The sequence below is a fragment of the Rhinolophus sinicus genome, chromosome 9 (genome assembly GCF_057876585.1).
Source record: "Rhinolophus sinicus isolate RSI-liver-muscle chromosome 9, RSI-T2T, whole genome shotgun sequence".
Classification (NCBI taxonomy): Eukaryota; Metazoa; Chordata; class Mammalia; order Chiroptera; family Rhinolophidae; genus Rhinolophus; species Rhinolophus sinicus.
The window spans coordinates 32,123,556-32,146,023 of NC_142509.1; the positions used below are offsets into that span (position 1 = coordinate 32,123,556).

Below are 22,468 nucleotides of genomic sequence, written 5' to 3' on the forward strand. Positions count from 1 at the left end.
TCGTCTAATTAGGTTTAATCGAAAATGCCTTTATATGCCTAGCCATAAGCAAAAGCTTGTAAGAGGTTAGACGTATGTGCTGCCGCAAAAGGGAGTGCTTTGGACAGAGTTTCCGAAACACTGCCAGTCGGAAGCTGTCTTGACCATTTCTCATCCTGCAGCGTCCTCTGGGTCTCTTCTGCTTTCTTTCTCCTCCAAGTTTTAACTTCCTCCCTCCCTCCTGTTTCATCATTTTCTTTCCTTCTTTTCCTTTCCCCCTCCTCCCTCCCACCTTCCTTCTTCCCTTTCTTGTTTCTCTTTCTGCTTTCGCCTTCCCTCCTGGATCCCGTCTTTCCGATTATATGCTCAATTTTCTTTCTTGCTTTCCCTTCTTTTTCTCCTCACATTTGCAGGATTCCAAGCCCCACCCCTTCTCTCTGGTGTATTTTTCTTTATTTATACGATTTGCATTTCCCCTTACCCCCTCACACCCACCTATTATTTTATTTTCTTCCCTCCTTTCCTTTTCCTTCTGCTTGAGTTCTGCACTGCTTGGCTTAGAATGTGCAGCAGTTGAACTGAAACTGTCTTGATTATGGAAAATCCAACTAAAGACAGGTTACATTGGCCTGGAGAAAATCAGAAAGGGAGGCACCTTTAATACCAGCATCCAGAAGTCCTGCGTTCAGTTAGCACCAGCCTCTCCAGGACTGGGTGTCTTGGAGAGGAGACCGGGCTAGAAGGTTAATACCAATTCAAAGGTTCCAGAGTCAGCAGGATTGTTCATGTGAACGAAATATCTGGGGGAAATACCCAGTTATCAGCAGTCTGTCCTATGTGTTATCATCCACACGTACATATCAGGGTCTGTGCGTGTCTGCTGCCCATTTTATTCTCATCTTGGTCTGTCCTGAGAGCCCAGGAGAAAACCTCGCCAAGAGTTAGCATGAATTTCAAGAAGACAAACAACCACCCAAGCTTAAACTCCTGCTGGGACCACCTAGCTCCCTTCCTGGATGACAGATTTCTTTTTTTCCCCCCTTTCTGAGCCCAGGTCTCCCCTTTCTCAACAGCTGTTCATCCATTGTTGTATTTATTAGGTAAATAAAAATCACATAAATATACCTGAATGAAAAGCTTCATGTTCCATAATATGCTGTTCAGAGCCACCAACATCCATCTTCTAACCATTTCACTTCTTTGCTTTGACAAAGAGTGTAGGAATTCTCCACCCTTGCCCCTTTTCCTAGGTGATGAGAATATTAACATTTGACCACTGTGCCCCTGTAAGTCGCCTCCACCCCATCTACCTTTCCCAAGCTTCCTTATTAATAAGAGGTCATTTCCTCCCAGGCCTGAAACTCAGCCTGCAGTTCAGACCAGACAGGAAGAAAATGTTGACATCTCTGAGCCAGTGGCAACACCAGGGCAAACGTAGCCTCCTGCAGGGAGACGCTCCCCTGGGACCCATGCTGGGGACTTGTGCTTCTAGAAACAGGGAGAAAGAGGTGCTCTTGTGTGGGGATCCAGGAGGTGGCTTCAGGAAAGAAATGCTCGTAGCAGCCTCCCTCTTCATTTTCCTGACCACAGCCCTTTATGTCTGGCTTTTCTGGAATGACCTCAGCAGCATGAGTCTTGCTTTTTAAGCCATTGTTTGCTGAGCTCTCTTGAAGCTTAGAAACCAGTAAGAGGATTGGTAAAAATGAAAACATTTAATTAACAGACAGTGCCAATGAGGGTGTGGGAGAGGGTAAATGGTTACAACCAATATGGGGGGGGGGCACAATGTGGCACATCCACCAAAAAATAGGAGAGCATACCCCTTTAACTCAGCAATTTCCCTCCGAGATGTTGATCCTACAGATGTAAACATACACAGGCAAAAAGGAGATCTGTATAAGGACATTCAGTGCAGCACTGCTGTCACAGCAAAAGTTGGAAAACCACTTGATAGATATTAATGGGGATGTGCTGAAACTAATCATGGTAAAAAGAGCAGTAAAATATTATGCAGCAGTGGAAAAGATTGAGGGCTCTCTGTACGTACAGATAAGAACAGATCTGTGGGATATACGTAAAAATATAAAATTAAAAGCCAGGGGCAGAACAGTTTGCATAGCATGCTATTGTTTGCGAGAGGAAACATGTGCTCATGTACAAGCTTTGTGGAAGGGTGTACAGAAAAGACCCTGTCACCTTGTCACCAGTTACTTCTAGGAAGTTGACTGAATAGTTGAGGGAGAAATTTTCACTTTTCACTGTGTACTCTTTTGTCCGTTTCCTGCTGTTTTGCCTCTTGCACGTTTTACCTATGCCAAAGGAAATTCTTAATTGAATTGAAAAAAACAATAGGAAATGGTTGTGGTCCTCATGGTCCTTTCCCCAGCAGCCCCCAGATTGCCCCCTTCTCTTCTCTTTTCCCTTTCAGAAGGATGCTTACCATCTGGTGAACCCTCACCATGTGTGCAGGGGTGCAGCCAACCATTTTAAAAACATCTCATTTCATCCTTGCATCAGTTTTGCCAAGAGGCATCTGTAGCCCCATTTTACAGGTATATAAACTGAGGCTCTGAGAGGCAAATCTGCTGCCCGAGGTCACATACTTAGGAAGATGTTTCCAAACCCAGATAGTCTATTACCCTAAATGGAATAACTACAATCTCACTAACCTCTATTTCAGCATCCTCCTCCCCGTCCACATTTTCCCCCCTTTTTCCAACTCCTCTAACCCTTGTCTTATCCTTGATTTCCATCTCATCTCGCAGCACTCACAAGTGAATATGTGAAAACAAAATGCTTGAGAGAGAACAGCTAAAGTCCAGACAAAGGCAGGTGGAGCGGTTCTCATGTAAATGCAGATAGTTTTGCCAGAAGACATGGTAGCAGAAGGCACCGAGAGGTGGACTGGAAGTTGGAGACAGAAGGGAGTCAGGCATGTCTCGGCTGCGCATAGGAAACCCACCCGTGGACTCGATGCTTCAAGAGGATTTGGTCCCAAGTCTGTCCTTTTCTACAGCTCCTACAGCGGTTCCCATAAATCCTAGTGAGTCCTCATTCCCGGAGCCAGCTCTAAGCCCTGAAAGGTAATGGGGTGTGAGAATATGGTTTCAGAAAATGTCCCGGTTAAGATCGGATGTGGCGCTCAGATTCCGGCGCAGAGCCCTTAAAGGTAGGAGCTGGAGGTTACCAAATTTCCTCTTATCTGAGAATGGGGCTTCTGCGTGTGATGCCTTCAAACTTCAAATGCATTCCTTTTCCACCAGAGTAACACCCGAGAAAATACCAGCAATCCTAGCTTGTGGCAGATGGGACTAACTCAGAGCCAAGTCAGCATGGCTCTTGAGTGTCTAAGATGTCCAGGGCACTACATGTTCAAGATGCTACAATATGTGTTAGTTTCATATATGCTTGTATAGTACGAAACGTAAATTCAAACTCTCATTTAAAATTATGCAGTGAAAATATGTCTCCAGCTCAGCCCCTTTCGGCAGACCTCCAGTTTCCTTCTTCCCAGGCAATTCCAAAAGTGGCTCCTTTCTTGTATATTTCTGGATATAATCTATGCATGGTTAATTGCTTCTTATTTGAATGGTAACCTTTTAGACTCAACATGTAGCCTTGTGTGAGAGAGTTCAGGTGCCTGGATCCATCCACTGGGCCATGACTTTTTAGCTCTGTGATCTTGAGCAAGTTCTTCAACTTCTCTGCCTTGGTTTTCTCATCTGTAAAATGGGGTTGATATTAGTACCTGCCTTAAAGGTTTCCTATGAGGATTAAATGTGACAAAACATGCAAAGCATTTAGGATTGTACCTCACCCAGAGAAAGGATACATGAATAGTAGCTATTAATATTAGAATGAATAATAAATGTGATCTAGTCACTCTGTCTTGCTGTCCCATTCTCCTTCCCTGGGTTCCTTCCTGATGTAGGTCATAGAATCTTAGACTGTGGCTCGAAAAATAATTGAGGAATTAGGTTTTACCATCAGAGGAAGTATCCTACAGCTTGAAACATTCGAAAAAGGGGGAAGATGCTAAAATTGTCTAAGCCTGGTTTCTTCCAAAATGAGAGGATGGTTGTACAAAGTAGAATTGGTATTTCTGTTATGTGTGTGTGTGTGTGTGTGTGTGTGTGTGTGTGTGTGTGTGTGATATCAGCAGTTGAAGCAAATGCCTGAACCCAGAATCTGGCTACTTTGCATGTGGGTAGACCTCAATAAGGAAGGAAATTTGCGTAAACTTGAAAATGTCTGTGGTCATATTAAAAAGTAGGGTGGTATTTACAAATTTAAGGCTGCTGCAGGAATTATAAATTATCCATTGCCTTTTTAAATGCATTCTTCTGGGTAAAAATTCATCCCCTTTTATAAGTATGCTCAAGCATTGTTTACTTAAATTGACTCATATCTTGGCAGGAAATATTCTACCTTTGGTAGAAGGTGTTTCCCCTGCATTCTTTGGAGAGAATTTGCAGGTTGGTAATGGAGGGCTCTCTCAGGCTGGGGTCTGCGGTTTAAGGTGTGCGGTTGAAGTTTTCTGCACCTTATGGAGACAGCAGCTAACGCTGCGTTCTTCCCTGGAGATATGTTTAGACAGTGACTTCATAGTTCTTTGCAAAGACCGTCGTACAGTTGGATGGTAAATGATGCTTTTCTGTTTTTGCTCATTAGTAAGTAAAATCTATTCCTCTTTTCTACCAGGAAAAAGCCAAAAAATTAGGAGGGTAACGAGATCACAAATGTGGTGATGGTGGGCTTCTCAGAGCCACAAAAACAAAAATTTTGTGGGCTTTTTCTTTACACTTGGAAAAAATTATTTAAATACAGAAAAGTACATAGATTAATATCTCTAATACCTGTGTACTTACACCCAGAAAAAACCCCACCTATTAACTTGTGGTCATATTCATGTCAAATCTTTTTTTTTTTTTTTAACAACAGAAGTAAAATGTTATAAAGTTGAAGTGCTTTTCCTTTTTCTAACCTCATCCCCTGTCTCTTCCTATCCTTGAAGGTAACCATTATCATAATTTTGGTAATTATCTGCAGTCCACATTTTTAGGCTTTTATAAAATATGCACTTCTCCATAAGTGACGCAAAAATTCAGTTTGTATTCCTTAATTTGCATGAACCTCATACTGTGTAGACAGTTCTACAATTTGCTTTTTTCACCCAACATTATATTTCTGAGTTTAATTTGTCTTGGTAAATAGATATAATACATAATTGCAAATATTATATAAATAGATTTTGTTCATTTTAATTGTTACATAGCAATCATCTGTAGAATAATAATCGTAGCTAACACATACATAGCATTTTCCATGTGCCAAGCACTGTTCCAGGCAGTTTATGTAACAAATTCACTTAATTCTCAAATCTATGAGAAACGTACTATTGCTGTCCTCATTATCTGGGTAAGGAAACTGAGGCGTACAGTTAAGTAACCAATCCAAGGCCACTTTCTCTGTTGATGGATATTTAGGTTGTTTCCTTTTTATTCTCACCACTATAAACAATGATACAATGAACATCTTCGTGCTTGTTTCTTCATATGTGCCGGTTATTATTCTATGTACAAGAGTTTCTATCAAATTGATGCCCGGAAGAATGCTGGGACTTTGAGTGTATGCACGGCTGGCTTTACCAAACATTTTCAATGTCACGTGTGCACATGGGATGTTGGGTAGCCTTCACCTTGCTGACCCTCGGTTTCTTCCTTTGTAAAATGGAGACATAAGGGCTGGCTTGTAAAGGTTGAGGTGGAGATTAAAGGAGCTATATGTGGTAAACACTCAATAACTAGTAGCTGTTATAGTTTGTAATAAGAATATTACTGTGGCATTGTACTCTGGCAAGGCTGGCCAGACTCTTATCAATGAGACACATTCCAAAGTTGAAAAATGATCTTTAGGACCCAACTAACAATGCCTCTTAGTTGTTATTATTTTATAGGCTTAAAAATAAGCAACAGGGACTTCTGTTAAATTTTTATATCAAACCACATCAAACGACCCAGAGTGAACAAAATGAAGCAGAGACTTCAAGTAGAACTGGACCATTCTGGGCCCGTTGATGATGGCTGTGCAACTCTGGGCAGATCCCTCAATCTTTCTGCGTGTCTATTTCTCCAGATCTCAAGGAAAAAGAATTATATCTTCTTGCTATGAAGAAACATAGATGGGTAGACGGTGGGGTGGGTGGTAGGGATGTGAATTGGATGAATCCTTTTTAAATGATTGAAAATAAAAGATCTGAAGCAGACACAAAGGTATGATTTTCTGTACCTAAGATTTGGATGGACATTCAGAAACCATTTGTCTGTTGCATCCATATCCTATACATTTTAGAAAACATTATCTGAACTTTAGAAATTGGGGGCTAAAAGGTCCACATTATATTCGTGCGTTACAGAATTTTTCTCATTGCAGTGCCAAATTCTCATTCATGAAAATATTAAGGCTTTGTTTTCCTACACAAACTTAAATAGTAGAAAGTAGTAATAGAAAGTAGTAGAAAGATGGGAGGGAGAGAAAAATACACAGATGCAACTCGCTCAAACCGTTGTTTTGCAAACAATTGGTTAGTTGATGTAATTTAATTAGTTGTTTTCAAAACATGGTGCCTGACCAAATTCAGTATCGTTCCTTTGTTTCTCTGCCACTGCTGCCAAGACGTTAAAACCCCCAAATACAGAGTTGTGTTTAAAATTTCTTCAATCAGTTATCAGCTAAATTCAGCTTCTTTTTATGTCAAAAATAGCTCACTGGTAGCTTGAGTAAAGCCAACTGGCTTCTCTTCAAACTGGTTTGTCTGAAGCTTGGGGCCACAGGAAAAGCTCTGGACCTGCTCGTAGCTGAGACCCCATTGATGTCAGTTGGAGTTGGGCCATTTTCATTTGCTAATAAAGCCGCAGAATCCATGGTAAAGAACTGATGAAAGATGCTGGCTGCTGCCGGGTGCAGGAAAACAATGCACCCTATCCTTGGGGGAAGGGAGAAAATCAGAAGTGAGCTTCACCGGCGGTCCCAACCTGCTCCTTCAGCCAAGCCCTGGTGGTAGAATGGCTGGCTTAGTTTTCCAAAGGCTGATGATGTGGGAATAATGGGGCTGGAAAGATAGAGGGGATGGGGGTAGGGGGGAGAGAGAGAGAGAGAGAGAGAGAGAGAGAGAGAGAGAGAGAGAGAGAGAGAGAGAGAGAGAGTTTGAAGGCAAATGATGAAAGAAATGTCTTCTGTTTTTATCGATTGTCTAGGAGAAGAACGGAGAGCGGACATTACTCAAAGACCAAAATAGAGTTTGTACCCTCGGGTGGGGAAAGGGTGAGCCTAACCAGGTGTATTCCCGTATGCAGTGTAGCTGTATCATATTAGGAAGAAATAGAGTTTGCTAGTGTTGTTAGTGTCGGGATAAAATATGGTTTCAGGAGATGTGTATGGGTGTCACGCTGACAAGCAATGGACTATGGTGGCTTTGTAATGTGTTTGCACGAATTTGTAGATTGAGAACGCATCACTCCCCATACTTCAGTTGTTGTTCAGCTCACCTTATCGTTTCTGCCACATTTGAACATTATCTATTCTATTTTCCTTTTTATCCACTGTGCTAAACCTGAATATCTACCTTGGGCTCGTCCTGAGGAATCATGAACTTGGTGGGTTAGTCTTTTTTAAAACACAGTACATGTTAAAATGAATGTATACATATTTACCTTTTCCCCCCTAAAGTTCATCTAGTTTCACCTAAAATCATCTTGAGAGTGTCCAGAGTGTGGGACACTTTAGGGTGATGTTAAGAACATAGGGGTTGGTGTCAGTCAGAACTGATTTAAACCTCAGCTCTAACATTTCATAGCTATGCAACTTTGTTCAAGTTACCCGCTTTGAGCCTCAGTCTCCCCATCAGTGAAATGGGGATGAGCGTGCCATCTTTATGGGCTTATTGTGAGAATGAAATAAAGCAGGCACATAAAGTGTTTGCACAGTGCCCTGGAACCTCATGAGTTTTTCGACAAGTAAGTAAATGCATGCAATGGGCTGAACTGTGTCCTCCAAAAAGCCACATGTTGAATTTCTAACCCCTGGTACCTCAGAATGTGACTGTATGTGGAGGTACATCTTTTAAAGAGGTAATTAAGGTAAAGTGAGGTCATACAGGTGGACCTTAACTCATTATGACTGGTATCCTCATAGAAGGGGACATGAAGACACAAACAAAACACAGAGGAAAAAACATGTGAAGGCAAAGGGAGAAGGTAGCTATCTGCAAGCGGAGAAGGGTGGACTCAGAAGAAACTAGCCCTGCCAACACCTTGATCTTGGACTTCTAGCCTCCAGAATCATGAGAAAATACACGTCTGTTGTTCAAACCACCCAGCCTGCAGTGCTCTGTTATGGCAGCCCTAACAAATTAATATAAAGCATATTGAGTATATATTCATGGGAGGGCCTAATTTATCGTCCCCGTGATTAGCCATATGCAGACATAGACTCAGGCTTCATTTAGATCCAAGATGATGACACAAACCACAAAAAATAATAGTGGAAACTGGATCGAAGCAGTGCTTTCTTGTTGCCTTCTTGGCAAATTCACAGAAATGTTGTCATCCAGGAATGTGGTTATCACATGAGAAGGGTGACTAATCCCCAGTGACTCTAACCCATCGTAATTTTTAGGTAAAGATTTTAGAATTCTGTGAAAGGCAATCATTATTAATCAGGCTGAAGTATTGTGAAGAGCTTCTGGCCCCGCGTCACAGTTCAAGATGCGGTTCACGTTGTCCGATGTTTCTGAGGGTCTCTCAGGCCTGAGAAAGTCATGTTCGTCTCAGAATCTGTTTTCAGCTACTCTCTCTTGGCAGATGTCATTAACCCCCACCTCACAACCCCGTGCTCTTCCAATCACCAAGGAGGCTATTTATATGATATAATGAATTCCAAAAACAGTCCTTAATGATTATTACATACCAGGTCTCTACACATTTCATGCCCCACAAACTGCGAACGCAGTTGGCAAGGTAGGGTATGCAGTGTCATATACCGTTCCTCACACAAGTGGATGTTTGATGGTTGATCCCAATGGAAGCAGTGGTCAGTGAAGGCTCCTGAAGGAGGATGAACTTGGGCGGGCCCCTCCAGGCCAGAAGGAAATGAGAATTTGCATAGGTGGGAAAAAGAGATGAGGCTATTTCAAGCCAGGAGAGTTGAAAAAGATTGGATGGCATTGTATTGTACTAGTTTGTTATCTGTCCATCTCCCTATTGGACCACGCTGACACCGTTACCCAGGGATTCGGTCTTACTCATCTTAGTACACCTGTCGTCTAGCATAGTGCCTGCACCGGAGTGGTCCGATACTAGAGCAATGCAGTCACCATCAGGGCCCAGGCCTTTCTCAAAGTACTTCACTCAACTGACGGAAACACAACTCAAACTGGCTCGAGCAAAAACAATTGATTTAAAAGGGGAGGATTTTATTGGCTCATTAAATTGGGAAGTCTGAGAGCGTGTTGGCTTCAGGCACATTTGGATCAAGGACCTCAACAATGCCCCTTCATCTTTCGGCTCTGGTTCCTCTCTGCTGGATTCATCATCAGATAAGATGTTTCCAGATAGTAGTCACTAGATGCTCTGGGCTTATAGCCAATAGGCTTATAGCACACTCACGTATGATTTCTGTGTGTGTCTGTGTAGTATATATACATACACACATATGTATGTATATACAAACACACATTGATGTACATATATGTACACACACACAATTTTTAATGAACCATCTGAATAAGTTAGAGACATAGTTCTTTTTTACTCTAAACACACCAGCAAGTATTTACTAAGAACAAGGATGTTCTCTCACATAATCACAGCACTGTGCCCGAATCAGAAAATACAATATTGAGTCAATACTATTACCAAATCCACATTTCCATCACGTGACCCAGTAATAGTCTTCATAGGTGCCGTGCCTCCTCTGCCCCCACCCATTCAAAATCCAATCCAGGATCACACATTACATTGAGCCACATGTTGCTCTCCTTTAATCTGGAAGAATTTCTCAGGCTTTCTTTGTCTTTTTTGACCGTGACATTTTTGAAGTGTACGGACCCGTTGTTTTGGAAAATGTCCCTCTATTTGAGTTTGTCTGATGTTTCCACGTGCTTTTTTGCAAGCATAATGTTTAGTCCTTTGGAAGGTGATAGCTTTTTCATTAGACACCTAATATAACATTGCTCCAAGCCTTTGGTTTCTGTGAACTCATAGAAGTGGGCTTTGAAGGAAGCCCATCCAAGTTTCCTGTGTTACTGGCTCATGGTTTCATGACGCTCGTTGGCCAAACTTTTATGGGTGCTGGGTTTTCAAAGACCATGTGACTTTTTCAGCGCTACCTTAAAGCCCACAGGGCATTTTAGGTCATCTTCAGCTAGATGTGCTTCCATAAATCTGCTTACAGATTTGGGTCCCTCTTAAGATGTGTTCAGGAAGGCAGTCTTCTTGTAAAAACATAAAAGTCTTTGCTTCCCTTTATTTAACCATTTACACTCAAACCATTACCATTGCTCCATATTCCACCTTGTCTGAATCTACTTCATATTCTCTAATCCATTCCAATAACTGAGGTTTTACTCACAGGTTGCACTTACACCAATTACGGTGGAGTTCTGCAGTGATTCTTTGTTGAGTGAAATCACTTTTATTATCTGAGCCTCAAGTGTTCTCATCCATAAACAATACTTATTTCCTAGGTTGCTGTGAGGATTAAATTTGTATTAAAGTCAGTCGCATATTTAGCAAAATGGCCAACACAGCATTTGTGCTCAAATCGTTTTCTGCATCTCCAGCTATGTATTTGTGTGTGTCTATGTATCTCTATTTACCTCTCTACGTGGGTAAAGTTCACCCTTTCCTTTGCAAATAAAGACCTGCACGATCCTTTCTAGAATAACATTTGAGAGAAAGCTGGGGCTGAGGCAGCTAACGTTGAGTAGTGCAAGCCCCTTATTTGTTTGCGGTTGAGTAGCGTGACATTAGAATATGAGCTTCTTGAGGACAGAGATGTTTATTGACTTTGATCACTAACTTCAGCACCAAGAGTAGTGTAGATAGTAGACACACAGTCAATATTTACATAAATTACAAGCCCCTGCTTGGCAGCCCTGGAGGTTGATTTTGGAATAAGATGGGGTTAGAGCATGAAATGAATTCCAGGTATAGCTCAGATCTCCATTTGTTAAATCTCTTTCAATTGGTCCAGGGAAATGGGTGGAAAGGATGTTCTCAGCCTTCAAACACTGAGGCCGTAAGTAAATGCTGATATTGGAGCTGAAGGGTGTGTTAAGGGGATAGCAGTGAACTAAGGCTCAGTAAATTCTGTCCCAGGGGCTCTTGATCTGATTCGCCACTTATGATTCTAATTATACTTGATCTCCAGCTATTGTGTTTCTCCCCTGTGCCAGGCACTTCACAAGCTTTATCTGTCATCCTCACAATAACCCTACAAGGTGGGTGTTCACAATTTCATCTTTTCAGATAAAGTCATTGAGGCTGAGGAACAACCTATTCAGGATTGACTTTCCTTCCCATTAAAAGGCCTGAACCCTTTGTTGTGGGTTAAGAGAAGCAAGTTTTCTCAGCTTTACACATGGACCACAGAGAGGAAGAACGGTAATTTCCCTACATCTGGTGGCCCTCTGTCAGTGGTGTGTTAAGTGTTCTACATGAATATCTTACTTAATCCTTTAATCCTCTCAGCAATCCCAGAAGGGAGGTTCTAGTAGGTCCATTTTGCAGGAGAGGAAACTGAGGCTCAGAAAAGTTTAGTAACTTACCCATGGCCAACCAAGTCTGCCTGTCTAGGCTCTGAACCTCGACACCTCAATGCCCTTCACAGCAGGTCCAGTTACTGAGCCCCATTGAAAATGGGCTTTGACATTGTGAATCCCTTTCTCACCCCTCAATAAGCCCTTGGCCAGGAGGTATTGGCTTGTTTTCACATCACACGAGAGCCTGCTAAAAACTTCATGATCCCTTTTCCTTCATCAGTGAAATGAGATGTTCGATAATGCATGGGCCAGGAAATATTGTGATATTGGCGTCTAAAGAAATAGTCACTGAATTCATGCATGGCCACATGAATACACCCTTCCAGGCAACTGTCCAGGGCTACTGAAATGTGGAAATTGGGCTGTAGCTGGTGTGAGTGACCACCAGCTCGACCCTCTGGCCACCCAGCTCCAAGCAGATGGTAATGACTTTCAGCTAGAATGTGGTCACAGAGATGAAAGGCCCTATTTAAGATTTCCCAACCCTTAAGCAAGCCACCTTGACGTTCGGGCCACCCTTTGAACTGCCTTCATAATCCAGCAGGAGAGGAACTATAAGTCAGCTCTAAGTAAGACCGCCCCCCATTAGTGCTTAATAACCTCCTGGGGGTCTCTTGGTATATTGCATCCCCCTACTGTTTGCTTTCTTTTTAGGGGTGTGAAGAGGGAAATAAGGCTTTGATATAAATAAACAGAGACTAATATTCCTGGGAAAAGAGGATGTTGTTACCGTGATCCATGCGGGCTGTGTAAATATCTTTCATCATTGAAATGTAAGTTGTTCCAGGTAAATTACTGCGGTCTCATAGGAGATGATGGGTCAACACACATTCACTCATTGTCTCGTCACATAAATCGAAGCATGCCTGCTTTATGAGCTATGGGGGTGGGGGTGGGTGGGTGGTAGAAAATGGGACTGGGACAGCCTACAGCTGTATTGTCATAAAACAGTGCCTAGATAGCGCTAGGTGTTTGAACCAACACCTTTGCTTTTGGGCTTGGAGCTGCTGAAGTTATTTTACAATCTCAGCTTCAGTTGCTACCACATTACAGACACTTCCTGGAGAATACAGCATGAGACGAGGTCTCATCTGCTCATGAAACAGGTCACATCTCTCCGCAGAGACGAGTCGGGTGATCTGCAGCAGAAATTCTGGATGACTTGTCTTGCTCAAGTCTCGGCTCCCAGGATGTATACCATAGTGTGTGTATTTAATCTAGTCTTCAAAATTGGGATTAAAGCAATTATCAGGGGGGAGAATTGGGGAGGGAAATCACTAACAGTTATTGAACACTTAATAGGTTGTAAGCACTGTACCCGACACTTACTACTGTCATTTAACTATCTTCCTAATATGACGAGGTGAGTCCTGAAATTACCTTGATTTTAGATGTGAAGAAACTGAGGCTCAAAGAGTTTGTTAACTGACCAGGGCCACACCGTCTGTAATTGTCAGTGCCAGGACTGGACCCCAGATGGATGGGCTCTAAAGCATATCACGTTGTTCGCTAGTGACATGCCCGCCATCTTTGTTTCCCATGTGTGACTTCATGTAATTCTTATAACACTTTCCCTCTCCCATCAAGCCTGTGGAACAGCTGGGGAAGTGGAAGCTCAGAGAGGCTCAATCATTCATAAGGGTCACATAGCAAGAGGCAGATCAGCTCCCTGTTGCTTTTCTTCTTTTTTCAGAATGCCTGCCATGTAGGCATTGCCCTCATGACGTCCCTGTGGCCCACGGCTGTGGATTTTAGTTAAACGGATGCTGGAAACGTGCCCACAGGTCTGGATATACTCTGTGGGTGAGCACAGAAGATACGACCCCCTTGTTATGGGGTGAATTGTCCCCACAAATAATCCATATGTTGAAGTCCTAACGCCCAGTACTTCAATGTGACATTATTTGGAGATAGAGCTTTACAATGGTAATTAAGTTACAATGAGGTCATTAGGGTGGCCCTAATCCAATACAACTGGTGTCCTTATAAAAAGAGGAGAGTTGGATACAGACACGCGCATAGGGAGAGCGCCATGTGTAAAGGAAGGCAGAGATCAGAGTGATGTGTCTACAAGGCAAGGAACACCAGAGACGGCCAGCAAATTTCTAGAAGCTGGGAGACAGGCATGGAACAGATTCTCCCTCACAGCCCTCAGAAAGAACCAACCCTGCTGACACCTTGGTTTCAGACCAGCCTCCAAAACTGTGAGATAATAAATTTTTGTTGTTTGAGCCACTCGGTCTGAGGTATTTTAACACAGTCCTGGAGAGAAGGGAGACGCTGAGGATGGTGATGAAGGTAAACTTAATCCAAACTCGACTGGTCCTCATTGCAAACTGAAACTTCTGCTGTGGCCACATCTGTGCCTCTGGTGACCAGGGAGAGTTCGGGGTGGCTCCTTTCAAACCTCCGCCTCACTAGAGTAAGCCAAAGGACATGGCTGGCTGGAGTCAGGAGTCTCTTTACTTGAAAAGACGGGCTTGAATTTTTACTAGCGCATCTGGGAGTGTATGCCATGCAATATGTTTACCAGCATCCATGTGCACATGGAAAGCATCATAGAGATGCTTGTTATATATCTGCTCATTTTGAGTTACAGGTTAAATATCAATTACAGATCTAGGCCAATGGTTGCACCAAATGAATCACAATAGCTAACATTTATGGATCACTCGCCTGGTACTTTTCATGTATTATCTCATTCAAAGCCTCACAACAATTCTATGAGGGGACACCATTATTAGCCTCTTCTTACATGTGAGAAAACAGTCTTACGGGTGTCAGGCACTTGCCTGTTTGGGCAGGTACTCCCTGGCGTAATAAAATGGTGACCAGCAACACGAGGCTTTCCATCCGTAAAACTCTAAGTCCAGTGGAAAGAGGCCTTTTCTTCCCAAGGTGTCTGGCAAAAGTCCCACAATAACTTCTGATTGGATAGCATTTGAACACGTGCCTACTGTTGAACCAATCATCGTGGCTGGGGATGGAATATGCTAATTGGTCATCTACTGGGTAATGAGAGTGAGGTAGGGGTTGTTTCCCAGGGAAAAATCAGGGTTCTATAACCAAGGAGGAAATGGACGCTGTCCACTGTGACATGACAATGTGTGCTACGGTAAAACCCACCATAGTGTTTCTCAGAAGGATCACTCATCCTGTCTCACTAAACGCAGGTCTATGTGTTTTCGATTAACAGCAAATTGCTTCAGTGTAGACCTGGCCTTACAGGAACTCTCCCCACTCCTCGTCTGCTCCAGTTTCCATGGTTGGAAGCCAGAAGCACCAATCTATTTCTGATGCTTTAAATAACCATCCTTTGAAATGAAAGCCAGGGCCTGAGATTTTGCAACTGGAACTTTAAAACTCTTGTCCTTGGCCAAACCTGGAATGTGAGGATAGTTAGGGCTGGATTTAGCTCAAGCCTCTGTATCAGTTAGATACTGCCACAGTAATGCTGCATAACAAATAACCACCAATGCCAGTGGCTACAACAATATGTATTTTTGCTTATGAATCTATGGGTTAGCTCGATGGGTCTGCCAATAGGGGCTTACTCAGGTGTTTGTGGTCACCTGTGGGTCAGCTGCAGTCAGGTGGCTTTACTGACCTTGGTTGGGCTTTCTTACTTATCCATGGCCTTGGCTGGGACCACTGGGCTGACTCAGCTTTGTGTCTCATCCACAGCAGGCTAGCCCAGCTATAAATGGAGAAGGCAGAGGAACAAGAGAGCAGAAATACACAAGGTGTCAAGTTGTTTACTGTCCCATGGCCAAAGCAAGTCACAGAGGCCAAGTCCAGAGTCGGTGTGAGAGGGGGCTCCCCAAAGGTGTGGGCATAAGGTGGTGTGCAAAATTGCGTCATTAAATGCAATAGATCTTCCATAGGCTCCAAGTCTATTCTTTTAGTTGCCTGACGAGAAGGTAATCAGGAAGTGAGAATGGTGCCACAGCAAGTAGGAAAACAGAACAGTCTCACTCCTGGTCCTGGCTCTAGCCTCATTGACACCTGATGCCAGAATGACAAAGCCAAAGGTCCCAGTCTCCATTCAGTCTTTCAGCCACCCACTCAAGCGTTTCTTGATGGTCTGGGAGCCGGGGGCCAACAATTACACCATTCCTGCCCCAGAAAGGTTGTCTCCTACTGGAACCCGGCTGGAAATCAGTGGTTACATCTTAGGTTCTTTGCAGAGATATGGGAAAGGGCTGCAACAGGCAAACAGAGGTAAGGCTGGGGGGTGTCTCTGGGCCTTTCAGACCAGGCCTCCTTCTTCTGTCCTCACCCTGCCTCTCATTCCTCAGAAGCCTTGATCAGTGGAAAGCCAGCTCTTCCTTCCAGATACTGTAGATTGGTACTAACGCTTTCCAGGGGACCAGTTACACGTATAGCTGCCAATCCAGTTCCCACCCTCCTCTCCTACCTCTCCCTCCCCACCCCAGGCTCAGTCTTCCGTGAACCCTGTCTCTCTACTCACCTTGAGAGGAAAGATGCATTTATCAAGCCCTACTCTAAGCCTGTGCCAGAAGTTTCACATATATTATATCATTTCTTTTTCCCCTCACACCACCACCTGAAGCTGGTATTCTAATGAGAATCATTGTACAGACGGAGACACTGAGACTGGGAGGGGTGAAAAGATTTGTTCACTTCACACCACCAGGAAGTGACTGGATTTGAACCCATGGCGATACGTAGGAGCTGAACCACCAAACCCAGCTTCCTACCTCTCTAAGCCTTTTCCACCCAGTTCTTTGCTCTCTCCTCAATCCTTGACCACAGGTTGGATCTAGATCTACTCTAAATATAATACAAGAAATATAAATATAATACAAGAAAGTTCTCCTCCGTGAGCCCCAGAGAGAAAAGGAGACACTCCAGTAAATGCTCCTTTACGCTGACTCTTGGCTCCTGAAATCTCCCCTCCCACTAGAAGCCCATTTCTCCTCCCTTCCCCTGGGAGCCTCCACCCAGGGGAAACAGGAGGCCAGGGGGTGGGCAGCAGGCCAGCAAGATCAGCTAGAAACAGCTCTTTCTTTTCTGCCGGTGACGGGTCCACACCCTGGGTGCATAAATTCTTTCTTTTATTTTTATTATTATTACAGCTCAGGGTCTAGCTTGGGCCATAAATGGATTTAAGAGGCTGCTGGAGTATAGAATTTAATATAGTTGGCACCATTAAATAGTGGCATAGTGAACCCACTTGGGGAAGTCCGGACCCCTCCCTCACCACGGCCCCTCTTCCCCATCCTTTCTCACCTCCCTCCTGATCCCAAATCCTCCTGGCAAAGGTTTCCTGTGGGCCCGCCCTCACTGAGGGGGAGGGCAGAGGGAAACAGAACAGAAGCAAGAAAGCCAGGGAGGGTGGCTTGTTTCACCTTTCCCAGGGTGTCTATAGCCCTGGTGGAGAGGGCACTGGGCAAATGACCAATTAGGGGCACTTGGAGAGATGGGACAGAGCTTTCTAGATAAGCATGGTTTTTATCAGCCTATAAAAATACTACTTTCACTTATCGACTGGTTCCTTCTCCAGGTTCCTGGGAACAGATGGAAGGGTGGACAAAAGAAAGGCCCAGAGGACAAGGGAGGGATGGCCGGGTTTGGGGGGGAGGGGGGCACTTGGGGCACAGAGAGAGGAAGCAGCTCAGGCTTCGAGGCTCAGAAAGCCAAAAATATGCTACTGGGTTCTGTTCCCTCCAAACTTATACCATTCAGACGTCTTATTCATGCACAGAGTGGGGCAAGTTCTACAGTCTTGTGCATTTCATTGATTCCACATATATGTTTTGTTTGTGTCTCCACATCCTTGGTTCTGACTCCATCTGTTATAATACCTTTATATGTTTTATTCAACACATTTTATCTAGTACTGACTATGTGAAAGGGATGGATACCGTGTTGAAAAGACAGCCACAATCTTTGTTCTCAGCAGCTTAGAGGCTAAGGTGGAGACAGATAATAAACTAACACATAACAAACATGATAGAAGGCAGTGGCTATGAGGAGAGCCGGGAGCAGAGGGAATGGCTGTGCAAAGGCCCTGAGGTGGGCACAAGGGTTGGTGCAAATGAGGAGCAGGAGGAGGTGGATAGAATGTGGAGACAGAAAGGGGGGGGGCGGGAGATGAGGTGGGAGGGGCAGGTGGGATCCACCTCCAGCCGAGCCTTAAAGATATGGGAAGGAGCTGGGATTTTATTGTAAGACCTTGAAGATGCCCTTTGGAGGGTTGTGAGTAAGGATGGGACATGATCTGATGGCTGCCTCATTTTTGCTTAGGGGCAAGTAGCTCAGGCTTCCTTGGAGGCTGAACTGAGCCGTGGGTGCAAGGCTGGTGATGGCAATGGTGGTGGTGGGGGGCGGGTATCCAGTAATCTTACAGTGTGGTCTGCACGGGGTGCAGAAGATGGGGTTTCCGTCCCAGCTCTGCTCCAAAGTCCTGGAAAACTTGGGCACGTCCCTTTCTTATCTCTGCACCTCTAGATCTCAGTTTCCTTATATGTAAAATTAAAAAGCTGGACTAGTTTTTGCTAAGGGCCCACTTGGGTCTCACCCCCTGGGAGGGGTCCATGTCAAAGCCCTGGGGCCTCTGTGGGGGGTTGATAGGAGGCTGAGGAAGAGGTAGGTGTATCTAGAGACTGGCTTCTCCCTCACTTGCTACAAAAACCCTCAGTCCTTCCTCCCCAAGAATTGGTGATTCCCAGCCTGGGTGGGGCTGTTGACACCAGGGGTTCTCTCCAGGGGAACCACCCCATGCCATTGGTGAATGACCCCTGATTGTGCCCACCCAGTTACTTCTGCCAGGCTGGGCAGGGGCAGCCCGACTGAGGGCACCCATGCTCCAGGCTGCAGGAGAGGAGATGTGAGGGTCCAAGGGGTCCCACAGACAGTGACTGAATGTCAATCCCGGATGAACAGATGTGGACGTGAGCGTGCCTGGCAGCATGTGTGTGCACGCAAGCCCACATGGCTCGTGGGTGTGACTCAGGGTGAAGGGCTGTAATTGTGTGGGTGACTTTCTGTGCGTGAGTGTGGGCGAATATGACGGCTTGGGATTGCATGTGCGACTGGCTTAATGTCCACATATGTGCAGGCATGAGCCTATGGGTGCTTGTGTGTGACCATGATTGTGTGTCTTTGTGAGACAATGAGGACGGGAGTATGTGTATGTGACTAAACCGCTGTGTATTTGCCTGTGTAAGATTGTGTGAGACCAAGTGAGGGAGTGTGTCTTTGTACTCGTGTGTGTGACAGAATCAGGGGGTATGTGCTTGTGAAGCAGTGATGATGAGTATGGCCAGTGCCGTGTGCAACAAACCGCTGCATCTACCTCTGTGGTGGGTGACTGCCTGATGTGAGTGTGTGTGTGTGTGACAGAATCGCCACCCCTGGACATGCAGCAGGTGACTCTGCATAGCTGTGTGTGCTACATGTGACTCCCAAGTGGCTGGGTCTGGGGCAGCTTGTTGCTTGACCCGTTGGGGACAGATGGTCAGGATGGGGGGCTCAGGCAAGCCAGCTTCCTCCCAGCACCACGGCGTGGAAGTGGCAGAGGCCAGAAGCTTTGCTGCTTTCAGTGCAGGGCTGGTAGAGGGATGGGCTCAGTGGCTCAGGTAAGAGCTGTCCCCAGTGGTCTTGCCCTGGCATCTATAGGGCTGCAGGGAGTAGCTCACCCCATGGGAGCCCACCAGGCCCACGGACTTGGAGGACAAGCTCAAAGCCTGCCTAGGGGTCAGGCCCTTGGGGCAGCCAGGCTGTAGCACCTGCTCCCTTGGAACCAACTTCCAAAAATAAACAACGTTAGGATTTAGAGTCAACTCCTCTGCCCTGGGAACAGGTACACAACTGTGGGGTGCTATGGGCCAGTGGGTCCCTGTGCTTGTGCATGAACTCCCCCACCTCCTTAACTGCCTGCGGAGGAAGTAACTGTGCTCTGCCTTCTGTCCAGCTGTCTATCCCGGCCCATTTCTTGAGCCTGAGTTTCCAATGTGCCAGGAGTGTGGGGACCTCCCCTGAACTCTGGGAAGCATGGAGGGGGTTTCTTTTATGACATTGTCCTCTCTGCTCTCAGGCACCTTTCGCCCAGTTCCCAGGAAGTGACTGTGGAATTTGTTTCTAAATATAGACTCTGGTGGCCCTGGTGCCTGTGACAGCCCCTTTGGCCTCCCATCTGAACGGCAGAACTGCTTTCCAGGAGACCCAGGCCCACTGGCCCCCACTTGGAGCTGTCTGTAAAAAATAATAATCATAAAAGTGGCCAATAAAAATGGAGGAGAGTTGAACATTGGGTTATGAGCCCAGGGCACCATTTGACCCTGTGGTGATGTTTGGGTGGTGGCCGTCTTGCAGGCGATATACACACAGGCATTCCACAACAACACACGGACCCACACCAGCCCTCACCACACGTACTCAGGGCCGCCAGGCATCCATCGCAGACTCGCAGGTGTTTTCACATAAGGAGGTACACAGAAAAAAATATTTTAAAATACCCTCCCTCCAGGAAGGACCCTCAATGACACGCACACAAAGTAACACAACAGCAAAGAGGCACCTGAGTCCCTTCTCTAATGACACAGTGTCATCCAGACAGACTTGGGGGTAATGTCATATTCAGCCACGCAGAAGGGGCCACACAGCCCACCTCTCCAGTGGGTAAGAGAGACTTGAGCTGTGTTACCAGATGGAGACAGGGATGGAGGTTGGGGAACGCTGCAGGACTGACCCTGGCCGGAGCTCAGATTCAGGTGTTCTGGGGTCCGGCACTCATTCCTGGGTCCTGGGCCCTCACCCAGACGCACTAGGAACCTGTAAACCTGGCTCTTGGGGAGCTATTGTTGGTGAGGAGCTGGTGCTGAGAGGTCTGGGAGAAACCCCCAAACAACCAGCCTGGTGTCGGTCGCCAGCGTCCTGGGGGAGGGAGTGTGGAGGTCCTCAGGGCTCCTGGAGATGGGACTGCATCAGAGGGAGTGCATTTTGCGTAGAGCAGGAAGGCTCAGTCCCTGAAGGACGCTTGGGGCCCCGGTGGAGGACACTGCAGGGAGGAATTTGGAGAGTGGGGACCCCTTGAGCCTCCCATCTGGGCATTCATCCTAGGGTTTGCATCTCAAGGTCCCCAAGCTTCAAAGAACTCCTCTTCTTAAATTGGACCTGCGGAAGCCCGAGTGGGGGAGGTGTGCGCAGCAGGGACAACGAGGTGAGGGGAAGAAGGATCGAGAAGCCAGAAAGCGCCAGGGGGTTGGGCTGGGGAGGCTACAGGACTGGCGCCAGGAGCTGGTCCTTCTGAGTGCCGGGTCTGGACCCCCCCTTTCTACCCCCAGAGCTCAGGGACCTTCCTGAAACCCGCCACGGGAACCTTGAGGCAGCGGGATTCCAGCAGCCCCAGGAAGCCTGTTTGTTAGGTCTTGAGTGGTGCAAAGATGGAAGGGCCTCGTCTACCACACTCCCTCTCCCCGAGTATGGAGAGGGAAGCTGGGACCCCGCAGGCTGGGCAGCTGCGTCAGACTGCGGCTTCCACACCTCCAAGGGGCACCCTTAGCAGGCTGAGCCCACAGTGGCCTGCACACTCCACTGGGGAAGCGGCTGAGGTTTCCTTTCAGTCTCTACCTGAAGCCTAGGGAATGGCAAGGAGCTAGGCGCATTTCCAGCAGAGGCTCTGTGACATGGGCGGATCCACACCCTCTCTGAGCCTCATTATTTGTTTCAAAAAACAACAACCCCCACCCAGGCACATCTCCTCTCCCCTCTCTATCCCACTCACCCAATTTCCTTCCCTCCAAGGGACAATGTGTACTGATTTGAGGCTGTGATAAATGTGCGCCAGGGTTTGGGAACACAACCGGATTGGGAACAGAATGCTGAGGTTTGGAGAGAAGAAGTTGACGTCTTCCCATATTTCCTCTCATCTGGCTAAGTGCTCAGGAATCTGGGGCTGTATGCCCTTAGGCCTTTGTGTGGGTCCCTTACTTCCCTGCTGGGAGTTGGGAGAGGGTGTAGAAACAGAAGAGATCTAAGCCTTTACCCCTTTGGACTCAAGGAGAAATTTGCCTTTCATTTTAAACTGGGTGTGTTTTTAGGTGCTTAAAAAGTGTCCTTTGAACTTACCCAATCCAACCGACCTCTTCGCATTCCCCTTCCCTTCCCTGATTTGGTAGAGAAGCCCTGCCTTGTCAAAGAGGAGCACCTGGCTTCTGGAGTCAGACTACCTGGTTCAAATCCCACCAGAGCATGCACGGTGGCCAGTCTCAGGAACCACCTTCTCACAGAGCTATTGAGAGCTAAGTGAGCAAGTGAGCAGAAACCATGCTGCAATAGCTCCTGGCCTTGGTAAATGTTGGCTATTACTGCACCTCAAATGTTAACGATTTTTGAGTCTCAAATATCCACATTTCTCTCTTTGTGGCTGTGTGGACACAGGCAGGGCTCTTCTGAGGCTATTAATGCAAAATTTTGGGGAAGAAAGGAGACAAGGGTCTTGAGTGATATTAAAGGAACCTGTATCGGCTGCCTGGGATTCAGACGGGAAAGGTGTGGGTGGAGGCACTACTGGCCAGCCCTGAGCTTTTGGGGACATTAGATGGCCCAGCGGAAGTATCAGAGAGAAGCTAAGTTTTGTCTTGCCTGATAAGCATGGAAATGAATGGGGTCCACAGCAGAGAGTGAAACAAGGTGGGGAAG

General features: G+C 45.9%; 1 protein-coding gene across 1 annotated transcript in view; it reads left to right on the forward strand.

Annotated features, from left to right (window-relative positions):
- The window catches only part of TBX5 (T-box transcription factor 5), an 82,056-nt gene that overhangs the window by 8,920 nt on the left and 50,668 nt on the right, over window positions 1-22,468 (forward strand). The gene's annotated exons all lie outside the window — the stretch shown is intronic.